The sequence below is a fragment of the Phoca vitulina genome, unplaced genomic scaffold (genome assembly GCF_004348235.1).
Source record: "Phoca vitulina isolate PV1807 unplaced genomic scaffold, GSC_HSeal_1.0 scaffold45, whole genome shotgun sequence".
NCBI lineage: Eukaryota > Metazoa > Chordata > Mammalia > Carnivora > Phocidae > Phoca > Phoca vitulina.
The window spans coordinates 8624450-8637095 of NW_022589748.1; positions in this window are offsets into that span (position 1 = coordinate 8624450).

The following is a 12646-nucleotide window of genomic DNA, read 5'->3' on the forward strand; positions in this document are numbered from 1 at the left end:
TAATATTTTTCAAAGACATATATATATGTATATATATATGTTGCATATTAATAAATATACAGTTTTAATATTATTTAGGCAAACAATATAGCTTATATTCTAAAAACAAATTAATCAGAATATTGAGATTTATATTCTTAAGTAATAAGATTTCAATCTTTTTTTTTAAGGATTTTATTTATTTGACAGAGTGAGAGCACAAACAGGGGGAGCGGCAGGCAGAGGGAGAAGGAGAAGCAGGCTTCCCGCTGAGCCAGGAGCCCGACGTGGGGCTCGATCCCAGGACCCTGAGATCATGACCGGAGCCGAAGGCAGACGCTTAACCGACTAAGCTACCCAGGTGCCCCAAGATTTCAATCTTAATTCAAGGATATATTCTCTGTAAGTGGTTTTCAAAGTACACCCACAGCAGTATGACCCTATTCTGGAGGAAATCTGAAGCATGGCTGGTCTGATTGTATTGGAATGGGTGCCTATAGCCCTACCCTTTTGTCTGATCTTGAGATCCATGAGTTGGCTTCTGAAGTTCTTGGTAATTCAAGGATTGAATACAACAGAGTGTAAAAATCACTAATCTAGGGGCGCCTGGGTGGCTCAGTCGTTAAGCGTCTGCCTTCGGCTCAGGTCATGATCCCAGGGTCCTGGGATCGAGCCCCGCATCTGGCTCCCTGCTCAGCGGGAAGCCTGCTTCTCCCTCTCCCACTCCCCCAGCTTATGTTCCCTCTCTCGCTGTGTCTCTGTCAAATAAATAAATAAATAAAATCTTTAAAAAAAAAATCACTAATCTAAAGGACAGAAAGTGAAGACTCTGAATACATATTGCTTTCTAAAAATCCTTGTTTCCTTTATTAACCAAAAAATCATAATTTCTGGGGGCGCCTGGGTGGCTCAGTCGGTTAAGCGACTGCCTTCGGCTCAGGTCATGATCCTGGAGTCCCGGGATCGAGTCCCGCATCGGGCTCCCTCCTCAGCGGGGAGTCTGCTTCTCCCTCTGACCCTCCTCCCTCTCGTGCTCTCTGTCCCTCATTCTCTCTCTTGCAAATAAATAAATAAAATCTTTAAAAAAACAAAAAAAAAAAAAAAAAATCATAATTTCTGAATTTTGGTCTATATTTTTGTATTCAATATTTAACTTTCAGGGCATCTGGGCGGCTCAGTTGGTTAAGTGACTGCCTTCGGCTCAGGTCATGATCCCGGAGTCCTGGGATCAAGCCCCGCATCGGGCTCCCTGCTCAGCGGGCAGTCAGCTTCTTCCTCTGACCCTCCCCCCTCTCCTGCTCTCTTTCTCTCTCAAATAAATAAATAAAATCTTTAAAAAAATATTATATAGTTCTATACTAAAAATAGTATATAGTTTGAATTTTAGCTGCTATAATTTAAACCAATGCAATAGTTTCCATTAAACTACTGAAACCATTCAACATGTTCTTGGCACTATGAGAATATGTCTTTTCTCTTGGTTCCAGGAGGCTCAGAGCCAAAGTGAGTGCTCAGTTTTAACTACACCAATATTTCTGGTTAACAAACCTGCTTCTTCTGCCTTCTACCCTGGCTTTCTAAAAATTTTTACTGGGGTAAAATATACACAACATCAATTTACCATTCTCACTATTTTTAAGTCTACAATTCGGTGGCTATAAGTACATTCACCACCATCATCTCCAGAACTTTTTCATCTTCCCAAACTAAAATTCTGTCCCCATGAAACAGCAACCCCCCATTTTCCTCTCTGTCCAGCCCCGGCACCCACCATTCTACTTTCTGCCTCTGTGAATTTGGCTGTTCTAGGTATCTCATAAAAGTGGGATGATACAGCATTTGTCCTTTTGTGTCCGGCTTATTTCACTTAGCATAATGTCTTTAAGGTTCAATCATGTAGCAACTGCCAGAATTTCATTCTTAAGGCTGAATAACATTCGTGTGTGTGTGTGTGTTGCATTTTCTTTATTCACCCATCAACTGATATTTGGATTGTTTCTACATTTTGGTTATTGCAAATAATACTGCTATAAACATGAGTATACAAATATCTGTTCAAGTTCTTTGGGGGTATATACCCAGAAGTGAAACTGCTGTTTGATATGATAACTCTACGTTTAAAACAATTGAGGAACTACCATCCTATTTTCCACAGTGAAAGCACCATTTTACATTCCCAAAATCAATGCACAAAGATTCAAATTTCTCCACTTCTTCATCAACACTTGTTATTTTCTGTTTTATTTTATATTAGCTGTCTTAATGGGTGTGGATCTCATAGTGGTTTTGGTTTATATTTCCCTAATGACTAATGATGTTCAGCATCTTTTCACAAGGTTATGGAACATTTGTGTATCTTATTTGGACAAATGTCTATTCAAAATCCTTTGCCCATTTTTGAATTAGATTTTTTTTTTTAAAGATTGTATTTATTTATTTGACAGAGAGAGAACCAGAGAACACAAGCAGGGGGAACAGCAGAGGGAGAGGGAGACAGGCTCCCCACTGAGCAGGGAGCCCCATGGGGAGCCTGATCCCAGGACCCTGGGATCATGACCTGAGCCAAAGACAGACGCTTAACTGACTGAGCCACCCAGGTGCCCTGTTTGGTTTTTTTCTTGTTGAGTTCTTTATACATCCTGGGCATTAGTTGCTTATCAGATGTATAATTTGCAAATATTTTCTCCATTCTGTGTGTTGCCTTTTCACTCTCTTGACAGTGCATTTTGACACGTGAAAGTTTTAAATTTTGATGATGATCAACTTACTTATTTTTTTCTTTTGTTGCCTGTGCCTGCCGAAAAAAAACATTACCAACGCCAATGTCATGCAGCTTTCCTCGTATGTTTTCTTCCAAGAGTTTTACACTTTGTTTGTTTTTTTTTAAAGATTTATTTATGTATTTTAGAGGGGGGGAGGGCCGGAGGGAGAGGGAGAGAAATCCTCAAGCAGACTCCCCGTTGAGCGCAGAGCCCAATAGGAGGGTCAGTCCCAGGACCCTGAGATCATGACCTGGGCCAAAATCGAGTCAGACGCTTAACTGCCTGAGCTACCCAGGCACCCCAAGAGTTTTTATAGTTCTAACTCTTTGATCCACTTTGAGTTAATTTTTCTATACGGTGTAAGGTAATGCTCTATTTTTATTCCTTTGCATCTGGCTATCCAATTTTCCCAGTACCATTTGTGGAAAAGATCGTCTTTCCCATTGAATAGCATTGGGACCCTTGTTCAATTGACTATACCTATAAGGGTTTATTTCTGGACTTTTTATTCTATTCTATTGGTTTCTATGTCTGTCTTTATCCAGTACCACACTGTTTTGATTACTGTAGCTTTGCAGTAAATTTTGAAATAAAGAAGTGTGAGATCTTCAACTTTTTCTTTTTCAGGATTATTATGGCTATTTGGGTGGTCCCTCAGGATTCCATATGAATTTTAGGATGGATTTTCTATTTCCACAGAAACATCAATGGGATTTTGATAGGGACTGCATTAAATCTGTAGATCACTTAGTGTACTATTGACATCTTGACATTATTAGGTCTTCCAATCTATGAACATGGGATGTCTTTCTATTTATTTGTGTCTTCTTCTTTCAGCAACATTTTGTAGTTTTCCATATACAAGTCTTTCATCTCCTTGGTTAAATTTATTCCTAAGGAGTTAATTTTTTTCAAGGCTGTTGTAAATGGAATAGTTTTCTTAGTATCTTTTTCAGATTGCTCATTATTAGGGTATACAAATGCAATGGATTTTTGTGTGGTGATTTTGTGTTCTACCACCCTGACTGAAATTGTCAGTTCTAACAATGTTTTTTGTGGAATCTACGGTTTTCTACATATAAGATGATGTTATCTGTCAACAGAGATAATTTTACTTCTTCCTTTCCAATTTAGACACCTTTTATTTCTTTTTCTTGCCTAACTGCTCTGAAGAGGACTTCAAGTATTATGTTGAATAGAAGTGGCAAAAGTGGGCATAATTTTCTTGTTAGGATCTTAGAAGAAAATGCTTTCAACCTTTCACTATTGAGTATGATGTTAGCTGTGCATTTTTCCCATGTGGCCTTTGGTCGTGATGTGTAATCCTTTTAATATGCTAGTATGTTGTTGAGGTTTTTGCATCAATATTCATAAGGGATATTGATCTTTAGTTTTCTTGAAGTGTCTTTGTCTGGCTTTGGTTATCAGGGTAATACTGGCATCTTAGAATTACTTAGTATGTATTCCCATTCTTCAATTTTTTTGGAAGAATTTGATAAATACCGGTGTTACTTCTGTCTTCAAACGTTTAGTACATTTCACCAGAGAAGCCATCTGGTCCTGGGCTTGAATTTTTTTGGTTACTGATTCAATATTCTTAGTTATTCATATTTTCTATTTCTTCATGATCATCTTGGTAGGTTGTGTGTTTCTAGTAATTTGTCCATTTCATCTGGGTTATCCAATTTGGTGGCATACAATTATTCATAGACTTTTTTATAATCTTTCTAATTTCCATAAAATCATAGTATTATCCTTTTTCCCCCCATTTTAGTAATTTGAGTCTTCTTTTTTTTCTTAGTCAACCTAGCTAAGTTTGTTTAGTTTGTTGACTTTTTCGAAGACCCAATTTTTGGTTTGATTTTTTTCTTTATTTTCTATTCTCTATTTTATCTGCTTCCTATGCATAGAATGTTTGTGTCCCCCCAAAATTCATATGTTGAAATACTAACCCCCAGTGTATTTGGAGGTGGAGTCTTTGGGATGTGATTAAGTTAGGAGAATGGAGCCCTCATGAGTGAGATTAGTATCCTTTTAAGAGACCCTACAGAGCTCCATCCCCTCTTCTGCCACAAAAAGACAGAGTTAGCAGATGGCCGTCTATGAACAAGAAACACATCCTCACCAGACACCAAATCTGCCAAGGCCTTGATCTTGGACTTCCCAGCCTCCAGCACTTTAAGAAATAAATGTTTATAAGCCACCCAGTTTATGATATTCTGTTATAGCAGCCCAAACAGTCTAAGACACTGTGACTCTTTATTTCCTTCCTTCTGCTAGCTTTGGGTTTAGTTTGTTCTTTTTCCACTTCCCAAGGAGTAAAGTTAGGTTGATGATTTGAGATCTTCCATCTATTTTTAAATTTAATTTTATTTTAGAGAGAGAGAGAGAGAGCACACATGTGAGCAGGGGTGGGAGGCACAGAGGGAGAGAGAATCTTAAGCTCATGGGGCTCGATCTCATGATCCTGAGATCATGACCTGAGCCAAAATCAAGAGTCGGACACTTAACTGACTCACCCAGGCGCCCCTAAATCTTTCATCTTTTTTTATGTAAGCATTTATAGCTACATATTTCCTCCTTAGCACTGTTTATGCTGCATCACATACATTTTGGAATGCTGTAGTTTTGCTTTTGTTTGTCTCAAAATATTTCATAACTTCCCTTAAGATTTCTTCTTTGACCCATTGGTTTTTAGAGTGTGTTATTTAATTTCCACATAATTATGAATTTTTCAGTTCTCCTTCAGCTGACTTCTAATTTTATTCCACTGGGATGGGAAAACATATTTTGTCTAATTTCAATAGTTTTGAAATGTATTTATTTGTCTTGTGGCCTAACCTATGGTTTTTACTGGAGAATGCTCCATGTGCACTTGAGAAAATTGCGTATTTTGCTCTTGTTGGGTAGAGTGTCTATATGTCTGCTAGTTTCAACCGGTTTATAGTATTGCTCAGGTCCTTTATTTCCTTATTGATTCTATCTGGTGTTCTATCATTATTGAAAGTGGTACTGAAATCACCTACTATTACTGGAGAGCTATCTATTTCTTTCTTCAATTCTGTCAATTATTGCTTCAAATATTTTGATGGTTTGTTATTAGGTACATAAATGTTTGTTATATCTTCTTGCTGTATTGAACCCTTTATTAATGTATCTTTGTCTCTTATAGCCTTTTAAAAATTTTAAGTCTATTTTGTCTCATGTTAGTACGTTCACTGCTGCTGTCTTTTGGTTACTATTTGCATGAAATATCTTTTCCTATCCTTTCATTTTTAATCTATTTGTGTCCTTAGATCTAAAGTGAGTCTCTTGGAAACAGCATGTAGTTGAATCATGTTTTAAAACTCCATGCTGTCAATATGCGCCTTTTGATGGAGGAGTTTAATCTATTTACATTTAAAGTAATTGCTGACAGGGAAGGACTTACTTTTGCCCTTTTGTTGTTGTCTGTATGTCTAACAGCTTTTTTGTCCCTCATTTCTTTTATTGCGGCCTTCCTTTCTGTTTGGTTGATTTGTTGTTTTTGTGACATATTCTAATTCCCTTCTCATTTCCTTTCATGTATTTTCAAAATATTTTACTTGTGGTTATCATGGTGATTATATATAACATCCTAAAGTTATACTAATCTTTCGTTGATACGAACTTAAATCATAAACAAAAATGTTCTTTTACAGCTCTGTCTCTACCCCTTCTCCAGTTGCCACAAATGACATCTTTGAATAATGGGTACATTTAAACATAGGTTTATGATTATTTTTATGCTTTCTCTCTTAAATCCTGTAAAAGAATAAAAAATAAAATTATAAATCAAAATCACAGTACTGGTTTTTATCCTTGCCCTTGTATTTACCTTTGCTGGAGATCTTTACATCTTCATATGATTTTGAGTTACTTTTCAGAGTCCTTTCATTTCAATCTGAAGTTCTTTCCTTAGCAGTTCTTTAGGTCAGATCTAGTGGTAGTAACTCCTTTAGCTTTTGTTTATCTAGGAAAGTCTTAATTTCTCCCTCATTATTTTTTTGTGGTAAAAATATAATATTTACCAGCTTAACTATTTTTAAGTGTATAGTTCATTAGTGTTAAATATATTTACATTATTGTGCAACCAATTTTCAGAACTCTTTTCATTTTGCAAAACTGAAACCCTAAACTCATTATACAACAGTAACCCATTATCCCCTCCCCTCAGTCCCTGACAACTATCATTCTACTTTTGTCTTTATGAATTTGGCTATACTCTGGGTATCTCATATAAATAGAACCATACAGTATTTGTTTTTTTGTGACTGGTTTATTTCACTCAGCATAATAGCCTCAAGGTTCATCCATATTGTAGCATGTTAGATTTTCCTTCCTTTTTAAGGCTGAATAATATTTCATTGTGGGGATATACCACATTTTGTTTATCCACTAATCTGTCAATGGACACTTGTTTTGCTTCCATAATTGGGGTATTGTGAATAATGCTACTATGAACATGGGTATACAAATGTCTTTGAGAGCTTGCTTTCAATTCTTTGAGTATATACCCAGAAGTGGCCACTTGGTTACTGTAGACTTTTGACTGTTTTCCTGAGCTCCCTCAAGCTCATTTTATTATTTTTTAAAAAGATTTTTATTTAGGAGAGAGAGCAGAGAGGGAGAGGGAGAAGCAGACTTACTGCTGAGCAGGGAGCCCAATGTGGGGCTTGATCTCAGGACCCTGAGATCATGGCCTGAGTCGAAGGCAGACACTTAACCAACTGAGCCACCCAGGCACTCCCCCACAAGCTTGTTTTAGCTAGCTTTTGATTGTTTTCAATGTCTCTGTGAGAGAACAAGAGCTTAGAGCTTCCTAGCCCTCCATTTTGTTGATGTCACTATGGAATTTTTATTCTCAATGCCATAGGAAGACTTCCAGTTTTTGAGCTGAGGATATGATGTAAAGAAAAAGTACTTCAGGATATTAAGTACAGGCGGTACACAATGGATCAGAAAGTAAAGAGTGGAGGCATTAATTAACCGTATTTTGCAGGCTCTATGTATCTTGAGGCTTGACTTTGTGGCCCAACTATACAGCACCGATCTTGGCATATACTGTGTGCTCAGCAAGCCTTTGTTGAACTAGATACCCAAAATTATAGTAGTTGTGACTGAGCACAGAGTCCTTAAGGCAGCCTCAATAGTGTGTGGTAGGTAAGGCAGTCAAAACTAAACACACTCCATGAGACTTCTGTATCATGCCAGGGAGTAGAATCTCAGCCAGGATTGGGCATGCCATCTCTTGAAGCATTTATGGAAAAATCCCAGATGTCCTGCAGAAAAGTAAGCCACAGTGAGGACCTCATGAGGAAGGTTATTGGTGGGTAGGGAACCCTCTTCTCCCTACTCTAGAAGCATCTAAACCAGGGGTCAGCAAATCATAGCCTGTTGCCCGACTTTGTGGTTTTACTGGAACACAGTCACACTCATCTATTCATGAATTATCCAAAGCTGCTTTCGTGTTGTAACATCAGAATTAAGTAGTTGTGACAGTAATCTTAAGAACTGCAAAGGCTAAGGTATTATCTGGTCCTTGCTGAACCGTTCTAAACAATACAGTGAAGTCTAAGGGGCTAGAGGCTGCTGTAGATTATTATATTTAATAAGGGCCCAAGATGACAGATAACTAAGTAGTCCACAGAACCTGACTGATAAAATTTAGTAGTCACCTTCTTTTCAGGGACAGAATGGTTGGAGGGAAATAGGTTTCAACAAATGGTACTAGGACAAATGGATATCCACATGCAAAAAGTGAAGTTGGACCCCTTCTTCACACCATATACAACAATTCACTCAAAATGGATTGAAGACCTAAATGTATAAAATGTCTAGAAGTTACAGAGGAGTAAATATTTATGATCTTGATTTAGGCAATGGATTCTTAGATATGATACCCAAACCAGAAGGAACCAAAGAAAAAAAGGTATGCTGGACTTCATCAAAATTAAAAACTTATGTGCTTCAAAAGACACCATCATGAAAGTGAAAAAAACACTAAAAAAAAAAATGAGAGAAAATAATTATTTATCTGCTAAGGGTTTAGTATCCAGAAAATTAAAGAAATCTTGCAATTCAACAATAGAGACAAACAACTCAATTAAAAATGGGCAAAGGAGGGGCGCCTGGGTGGCTCAGTTGGTTAAGCGACTGTCTTCAGCTCGGGTCATGATCCTGGAGTCCTGGGATCGAGTCCTGCATCGGGCTCCCTGCTCAGCAGGGAGTCTGCTTCTCCTTCTGACCCTCTCCCCTCTCATGTGCTCTCTCTCAAATAAATAAATAAAATCTTTTTTTAAAAAATGGGTAAAGGAGAACAAGGAGACTGATATTACATGACTTCAAGACTTAATACAAAGCTACAGTAATCAAGACAGTGTGGTATTAGTGAAGGAGTACACAGATAGAAAAATGGAACAGAATAGAGCCCAGAATTATCTATACAAAGAGAGGCGACTGATCTTTGACAAAGGATCAAAAGCAATTGGATGGAGAAAGGACCGTCTTTTCAACAAAAGGTGTTGGAGCAACTGGATATTCACATGCCAAAAAACAGATGCAGACCTTACATTTTTTGCAAAAAATCAGTCAAAATGAATCAGACCTAAATGTGAAATACGAAACTATGAAACTCCAAAATATAACACAGGAGAAAATCTAGGTGACTTCACGATGATAATCTAGTTTTCATGATGACTTTTTAGGTACATCAAAACCATGATCCATGAAAGAAAAAATGGACACGTTGGACTTCATTAAAATTAAAAACTTTTGTTCTGTAAAAGACTGTTAAGAGAATAAATAGACAAATCAGGGACTAGGAGAAAATATTTGCAAAACACCTATTTGATAAAGGCCTAGTATCCAGAATATATTTTAAAAACCACTTAAATCTCAACAAAACCTAATTAAAAAATGGGCAAGAGATCTGGACACTCACTAATGAAGAAATAGATGGCAAATAATATGAGTATCTTACATCTTTAGGGGATTGCAATTAAAACAACACAATACCATTACACACCTATTAGAATGGCCCAAATCCAAAACACTGATACCACCAAATTCTAGTGAGGACATAGAACAAAAGGAACTGATTCATTGCTGCAAAATGCTATAGTCACTTTGTAACATAGTCTGGCAGTTTCTTACAAAACTAAACCTACCCTTACCCTATGAACCAGCTATTATACTCCTTGGTAAGATGAGCTGAAAACTTCTGTCCACACAGATGCTGACACAAATGTTTATAGTGGCCTTTTTTTAACTATTTATTTATTTATTTATTTGACAGAGAGAGAGAGAGAGACAGCGAGAGCAGGAACACAAGCAGGGGGAGTGGAGAGGGAGAAGCAGGCTTCCTGCTGAGCAGGGAGCCCGATGTGGGGCTCGATTCCAGGACCCTGGGATCATGACCTGAGCCGAAGGCAGACACTTAACGACTGAGCCACCCAGGCACCATACAGTGGCCTTTTTTTTAAAAAAAAAATTTTATTTATTTATTTGAGAGAGAGAGTGAGAGAGAGCATGAGAGGAGAGGGGGTCAGAGGGAGAAGCAGACTCCCCACTGAGCAAGGAGCCAGATGTGGGACTCGATCCAGGGACTCCGGGATTATGACCTGAGCCGAAAGCAGTCGCTTAACCAACTGGGCTACCCAGGTGCCCAGCCTTTTTTGATAATTACCAAAATTGGAAGAAATTAAGACGACCTTCAATAGGTGAATGGATAAACAAACTGGTACATCTAGACAATGGAATATTACTCAATACTAAAAATAAATGAGCTATCATGCCATGGAATGACATGGAGTAACGTTTTTTTTTTTTTTTTGGTAAGATTTTATTTATTTGTCAGAGAGAGAGAAAGAGAGAGACAAAGAGAGAGAGCACAAGCAGGGGGAGCAGTGGGCAGAGGGAGAAGCAGGCTCCCTGCTAAGCAAGGAGCCTGATGCAGGACTCGATCGCATGACCCTGGGATCATGACCTGAGCAGAAGGCAGACGCTTAACCATCTGAGCCACCCAGGTGCCCCGTAATCTATGAACTCTAAGTAGTAAAAGTTTATCAACATTGGCTCATCAACTGTAATGAATATACCACACTAATGCAAGATGTTAGTAACAGGGGAAATTGGGGGGCGGGGCGGGGGGCAAGGGCCTCTACAGGAATTCCCTGTACTTTCTGTTCAATTTCTCTTTAAACCTAAAATTCCTTTTTTTTTAAGTGCAAAGGATTTCAATGAGCATTTCTTCATAAAAATGGCCAGTAAGGGGGCGCCTGGGTGGCTCAGTTGGTTAAGCGACTGCCTTCGGCTCAGGTCATGATCCTGGAGTCCCTGGATCGAGTCCCGCATCGGGCTCCCTGCTCAGCAGGGAGCCTGCTTCTCCCTCTGACCCTCCCCCCTCTCATGTGCTCTCTCTCTCTCATTCTCTCTGTCTCAAATAAATAAATAAAATCTTTAAAAAAAAAAAAAAAAAAAGGCCAGTAAGGACATGAAAAGATGCTCAGCTTTAATAGCCATTAGGGAATTATAAATCAAAACCACAATGAGATAGCACTTCACAACCACTAGGATGGCTGTAATCAATAAGAGGGACAGTAACAAGAGAGAGATATTGGATTCCGTCATGCACTGCTGGTAGGAACATGATATGGTACAAGTGCTATGAAAAACAGTTTGGTAGTTCATCAAATAAACAGAGTTATCACATGACCCAACAATTCCACTTTTAAGTATATGCAAAAGAGAACATAAGTCACATTTTGTACATGAATGTTCACAACAGCATATTCATAACAGCCAGAGTAGAAAAAACCCAAATGTCCACCAACTGATGATGAATGAATAAACAAAAGTGGTATATCCATTCAACGAACTATTGTTCAGCCATAAAAAGCAATAGTACAACATATCTGAACCCTGAAAATATGCTAAACGAAAGAAGTCAGATACAAAACGTCACATTCTGTAAGATTCGATTTATATGAAATGACCTGGATAGGCAAATACATAAAGTAGAAAGTAGGTTAGTGGTGGCCAGGCGCTGTGGGGGAAATGTTAATGAAGAGTGACTGCTAATGGGTATGGGGCTTCTTTTTAGGATGAAAAAAATTCTGGAATTAGGAGCGATGGTGGTACAACCTCGTGATAAATTCAAAACCACAGAATGGTGTAATTTAAAAGGGTGAATTTTATGGCATGAAAATTATATCTTAATTTTAAAAATATATAAAAGGATCTCTAAGCAGTTTTACTTCTTATCCCATTTGTTCATTGTGTAATTAAATAAAGTTGATGATTCTGTTCAGAGTATGTCATCTGTTTTATAGTTTAACTGAGAAATGATCCATGTGGCACAAGTGGGTGTTAAATTAGCTTCAGGGGAGAAAATGATTTAGCAAAGACTATTCTGGAGCATTAACTTACTTCTCACTAGGGTGTAAGCTTTTGAGAGCTGGTACACAATTATTAATTAGGGAAACGGTACCCATTATTTTATGAACAAACCCTGAATAAATGGGAAGTCCTCTGAGGTGACAGTAGGTCATACTGTAACTTTTTTAAAAAAAAGACCTTATTTATTTAGAGAAAGCGTGCATGGGAGGGGGAGAGGGAGGGACAGAGAGGGAGAGGGAGAATCTCAAGCAGACTCCTCATTGAGCACGGAGCCCGACGTGGGGCTCGATTTTACGACCCTGAGATCATGATCTGAGTCAAAATCAAGAGTCTGACGCTTAACCAACTGAACCACCCAGGCGACCTCATACTGTAACTTTTAACCAAAGGGGGGCAAGGGAAATATTTGGGTAAACCTCTAACTGGGAGTCAATTTTTTAAGAGCTCAGTGGTATCTTCCTGTGATAGATAACTAAAAAATCTTCCTG